This window comes from Erythrolamprus reginae, chromosome 1, assembly GCF_031021105.1.
Source record: "Erythrolamprus reginae isolate rEryReg1 chromosome 1, rEryReg1.hap1, whole genome shotgun sequence".
Lineage (NCBI taxonomy): Eukaryota > Metazoa > Chordata > Lepidosauria > Squamata > Dipsadidae > Erythrolamprus > Erythrolamprus reginae.
In genome coordinates this window covers 396,381,705-396,388,008 of record NC_091950.1, presented here as the reverse complement: position 1 = coordinate 396,388,008, position 6,304 = coordinate 396,381,705, and the positions used below count along the sequence as shown (strand labels likewise).

General features: G+C 40.6%; 1 protein-coding gene across 1 annotated transcript in view; it reads left to right on the top strand.

The window, feature by feature from the left end:
- Positions 1-6,304, top strand: part of MROH2A (maestro heat like repeat family member 2A) — an 81,290-nt gene that overhangs the window by 26,779 nt on the left and 48,207 nt on the right. The window lies entirely within an intron of this gene.

The window sequence follows — 6,304 nt, the reverse complement described above, 5'->3', positions numbered from 1 at the left end:
GAAGTGGAAAGATTGTCCCAGCCACGTGCTGTAATGCAGCCATGTGTGCAGCCTCCACTTCCACAGCGCCCCCTGAGGAGGAGGGCTGTGTGGACAACTGTTGGTTCAGGAAGATTACGTGCAGTTGAGCAAAAACATAGCAATTTTGGTCTCTCTGTATCCAATTCCTATAATGTTCTTGCGGATTTAAATAGTAAGGATGTTGAAGGTATTAGCAAGGCCCCTCAGGCGGAGAATGAGGGGATGTTCAAAGGAGAAGTTGTTGTAAACGAGGTGCATAGTGACACCAAACCAAGTCCAGTTAGTAGAAATAAAAAGAGGACACATTTTCTTGTGGGTGACTCGATTGTTAGAGGTGTTGATTTGGGACAGAGGAAGGATGTGGTCAAGGTGATGAGGTGTCTCCCAGGAGCCACTGCCCGCAGGGACACGAGGCGGATTACAAACATTATCAAGGCTGTGAGTAAAGGTAATAACGTTGATGTGGTGGTGCATCTTGGCACAAATGATTTGTCCCAGAGAAATGTTAATGTAGTAAAAAGAGATTTTAAATGTCTAAGTGTGGAGCTGGGTAAAATAACTGATTCAGTGACTTTCTCAGAGGTGTTACCGGTTTGTGGCCAGGAGGATAAAACAACTTGTATCAGAGAGTTTAATGTGTGGTTAAGGCAGTGGTGTAAAGCTGAAGGTTTTGGCTATGTAAGTCATAATGTCAGTAGGTGGTCTAATAGGGAGTTGTTTAAGAGGGATGGTTTGCATCCATCATACAGAGGTACCCAGGTGCTCGGTAAGGAATTCAGAACTTTTTTGGACAGGCATTTAAACTAGGTAAAGGGGACAGAGATGTAACTGATGTGGGTGATTTCTGTCCCTGACCAATGAGGATAAATCAGTTTCTGGAAGCTTATGAAAAGGGAGCTGTAAATAAAATAGATGTAGTTGTTGATGATAAGGGTCAAACTAATAAGGAAAATAATGTTCTTCGGGTAATGTGCACGAATGCTCAAAGCTTGAGCAACAAGCTCTGTGAGTTAATGGCCATAATATCTAGAGATAATTTGGATCTGGTTGCCGTAACTGAGACATGGTTTAAGGATTCTAATGAATGGGAAATATCCATACCAGGATATACACTGTATAGGAAGGATAGAATAGAGAGAAGGGGAGGTGGAGTAGCCATTTATGTTAAAGAAAGTCTAAAAACAATACTAATTCAAAATACATGTAAAGATCTGGAGACCCTCTGGATGTGCATGCAAAATAAAGACGGTTCTGTCATTAGAATTGGGGTGATCTATAGGCCTCCAGGGCAATCTGAGGAACATGACAACAAGATGGTGGATGAAATTACCCAAATGGCAGTAAAGGGAGATATTGTGGTTATGGGTGATTTCAACATGCCTGATGTTGACTGGAATATCCCCAGTGCCCTTACATGCAAAAGTAAGAATATAGTAGAGGCCTTTACAGGAGCAGCTCTGGCACAGCTAGTTAAGACACCAACTAGAGGGGAGAATATTCTAGATTTAGTTTTTACAAATGGGAATTGGGTTTCAGAGGTCAAGGTGGGAGAAAATTTAGGTTGCAGTGACCATCTATGTTTGTGGTTTGATGTAAAAACTGATTGTGAGCAATCCTACACTGCAACCAAAGTATTAGATTTCAGAAAAACAAATTTTAATGCAATGGGGGAATATTTAAATAATGAATTAAAGGAAAGGGGTAAAATGGCAGGAGCGAGTGCCCAGTGGACTGTATTAAAAAGCCCATCTTAAAAGCCACAAGACTTTATGTAAAGCAAATAACTAAAGGTAAAAGGAAGAAGAAACTGCTATGGTTTAGCAATGATGTAAGGGCTATAGTCAATGAAAAAAAGGCTGCCTATAGGAGGTATAAAGAGTCTGGAAGTATAGCTGATAGAGAGGTGTATAAAATGAGACAGAAGGAGGCGAAACAGATAATATATGCTGCTAAAGCCTCAAAAGAGGAAGAAATTGCAAAATCTGTAAAGAAGGGGGATAAAACCTTCTTCAGATATATTAGTGATAGGAAGAAGAAAAACTGCAGCATCACAAAGCTTAGTACCGGGAATAATACATGCATTGATGGGAATAAGGAGACCGCTGACCATTTCAATAGCTACTTCTGTTCAGTTTTCTCAAAAGACACCTTACAAAATAATACTATAGGGGGATATAGCATTGCTTCCAGCTGTACGGATTCAGCTCCAGTGATCTTAGAAGCCGATGTCTTAGAAGAACTTGAACGATTAAAGATAAATAAGGCAATGGGTCCAGATGGCATCCACCCCAGAGTTCTTAAAGAACTCAGATCTGTCATTGCTACCCCCCTGACTGATTTGTTTAACCAATCCCTGTTAACAGGAGGTGTTCCTGAGGATTGGAGAATGGCCAGTGTTGTGTCTATCCACAAGAAGGGCAGTAGAGAAGAAGCTGGTAACTACAGGCCAGTTAGCTTGACATCAGTTGTAGTTAAAATGATGGCGACTCTACTCAAAAAGAGGATAAATCAGCACCTAAAAAACAATAACTTATTGGACCCAAACAGCATGGCTTTACTGAAGGCAAATCATGTCAGACTAATCTCATTGATTTCTTTGACTATGTCACAAAGGTGTTGGATGAAGGTGGTGCCGTGGATATTGCCTACCTGGACTTCAGCAAAGCCTTTGATACAGTTCCACATAAAGAGCTGATGGATAAATTAGTGAAGATTGGACTTAATCCCTGGATAGTTCAGTGGATTTCAAGCTGGCTGAAGCATAGACATCAGAGAGTTATTGTTAATGGCGAGTATTCTGAGCAGAGACAGGTTACAAGCGGTGTGCCACAAGGGTCTGTTCTGGGTCCTATTCTTTTTAATATGTTTGTGAGTGACATAGGGGAAGGTCTGGTAGGGAAGGTTTGCCTATTTGCCGATGACTCTAAAGTGTGCAATAGGGTTGATATTCCTGGAGGGGTCTGTAATATGGTAAATGATTTAGCTTTACTAGATAAATGGTCAAAGCAATGGAAACTGTAGTTTAATGTTTCCAAATGTAAAATAATGCACTTGGGGAAAAGGAATCCTCAATCTGAGTATTGCATTGGCAGTTCTGTGTTAGCAAAAACTTCAGAAGAGAAGGATTTAGGGGTAGTGATTTCTGACAGTCTCAAAATGGGTGAGCAGTGTGGTCAGGTGGTAGGGAAGGCAAGTAGGATTCTTGGCTGCATAGCTAGAGGTATAACAAGCAGGAAGAGGGAGATTGTGATCCCCTTATACAGAGCGCTGGTGAGACCACATTTGGAGTACTGTGTTCAGTTCTGGAGACCTCACCTACAAAAAGATATTGACAAAATTGAACGGGTTCAAAGACGGGCTGCAAGAATGGTGGAAGGTCTTAAGTATAAAACGTATCAGGCAAGACTAAATGAACTCAATCTATAGTCTGGAAGACAGAAGGAAAAGGGGGGACATGATCGAAACATTTAAATATGTTAAAGGGTTAAATAGGGTTCAGGAGGGAAGTGTTTTTAATAGGAAAGTGAACACAAGAACAAGGGGACACAATCTGAAGTTAGTTGGGGGAAAGATCAAAGGCAACATGAGAAAATATTATTTTACTGAAAGAGTAGTAGATCCTTGGAACAAACTTCCAGCAGACGTGGTTGATAAATCCACAGTAACCGAATTTAAACATGCCTGGGATAAACATATATCCATTGTAAGATAAAATACAGGAAATAGTATTAGGGCAGACTAGATGGACCATGAGGTCTTTTTCTGCCGTCAGTCTTCTATGTTTCTATGTTTCTAAGAGAAAACTCTCAGCCTGAAGAATGTGTAGCAGCAATAAGATTGAGTGGGGGTGGGGGGAGTGTGTGAACCAAGAAAAGAATAAGAGGAACTCACATTCATGTACATACTGGTAATGTTGGGACTGGTCCACGTCCGGCTCAGCTGATCAAGGATTTCGAGGACCAGGAGACGGATGTGTATTATTATCTTAGGCCAGTGTTCTTGACACCTGAGTCTGAGAGTGAGGAGGAGTTAGAGATGGAGGATCAACCAGAGACTGTAGCACCCCAGTTATGATATTGAGTGAGTCAGAGGAGGAAGATGAATTAGAGGACGAGCCCATGTTAGATGCTAGAGTCAGGAGAACTATGTTCAAACAAGAGCATCTGAAAAGAATGGGGTCTTGGTGTTAGTAGCACTAGGGAACAATTGGCCACACCTTGTCACTATATAAGGGGCAGACTGGGGATAAATGGGCGTTGCGAGAAGCGTTTGTAAAAATCATGGCCATGTGTGAGCTCCGGAGAACCAGGAGCACTTTATCGCTCTAACTCATAAAATCTGCATCTCCTGAAAAGACTCTGGAGAAACTGTAAGTCTAGTTGATTGACAGAATCACTTCAAAGGAATTTCCCCTAATGAGTTTGGCTTCCAGCCCGGGACCTGTTCTTATCTCAGAGACAATTAAGCTGGGAATACTGCCAGAATGGACTAATTTTGAGTTGAAACTATTAACCATTGATTACCTGGACATTTTAATAGCAATGTGCTTTTATATATGATCCTCTGAGTATGTGTGTGACTTTTATTCTGACTGGTGACCCGTCCAGACAGAAGAGAAAACATCTATGTTCAGATGTTAAGGCAATGGCTACCTTCCCACAACCTTCTGTCCTTACAAATCACCCAATTCCGTTTAGCTTAATCTAACACAGAAGACCCCAAACTTCTCAGCTCATTGACTCCTTCACGAAGCTTCAGATTGTTCAACAATTCCCAAATATTTATTATATAAAAATTAATGAATACTGTTTTAACTAATAATACTATGAACAATAATAATAAGCAAAGCCAGTGTGATTAGAAATTTCCTGCCTTGGGCTCAATCCCAAAACAACTGGAATACTGTTTGAACACCCTCACTATTGACAAAATTACCTTCAGTCAATTGCAAAAGGCAGCTCTCCTCCTATATCCTGTATAAGTCCTCAGAGAGGGGGAAAGAAAGAAAGAAAGAAAGAAAGAAAGAAAGAAAGAAAGAAAGAAAGAAAGCAGGCAATAAATAAGGAAATATCTAAACATATAACAAACCCCACCTCCAGCTCGGGGGGGGGGGGTTGTTGTTATATGTTTATATTCAGTGAAAGGCTACCAAACGTTTTACTACCACACTGTGGCCGTGGCTTATGCAGGACGCCCTGCATTTTCTTTCAACATCTTTCAGTGCAAATTGGATGCTCCGGGCTGGAGCTCCATTTTTGCTACCCTACTGCAGTAGCCCACCCCTGTTTATATGTTTCCATGTTTCTTTTTCTTTCTTCTATCTCTATCAGTTCTTTTCCTTTCTATATTAGTTTGTCTGATTTAAGACATTGTACAATACAATATCAATGTAAAGGACCATGAAACAGAGGTTAAAATATTATGTACTGTCTTTTTCAATGTTTATATATTTAATAAACTTTTTCAATAGATAGATAGATAGATAGATAGATAGATAGATAGATAGATAGATAGATAGATAGATAGATAGATAGATAGATAGAGAGATAGGCAAACATCAACATTTGCCTATTCCAGATCCTGGGGAAGAACTCAATAGGTGGATAAAAATGCCAAATTCAGTCTAATTATATGGCTGATTATCAACAAACCATAATAATAATAAGTAGAGCACCACATATGGACACAGTGGCATTGACCAAATCACCACCAGTCAATTGCAAAAGGCAGCTTTACAAAGAACAACTTACATCCCGTGACAATACCTCTAATACTGTCAAACTCAAATCCTTTGGGAAGGATTCCATCGTTGGATGAAAATGCCAAATCCATTTTAAAGATCAGGCTGAATATATGATGTACCATAATAACAGAAATAACTCAAGGCTGTTCCCGCTGTCAGCTGACTATCCAAACCTGGGTAACATTGTCTCATCACTAGTCGCCTCTTCTTCAGGCCTAGAGACCAGCATGAAGCTCTACAGAGATCTCCAAAGATTAATTGACTCTAAGTAGCCTGCTATCATTTATCAGCCATCTACTGATCCCCAGACATTGATTGGCCCCTTGGGTTAACCTTTTAGACCTTTGGGGGTTGATGTTGACTGCTTTGGGTAACCCTGATCTACCATAACAGGGGTAGGCAAAGGTGGCTCTTCTGTAACATGTGGACTTCAATTCCCAGAATTCCTCCGCTAGCATGATTGGCTTAGGAATTCTGGGAGTTGAAGTCCACAAGTCATAGAAGAGCCAACTTTGCCTGCCTCTCTACCAGAATGTTCAA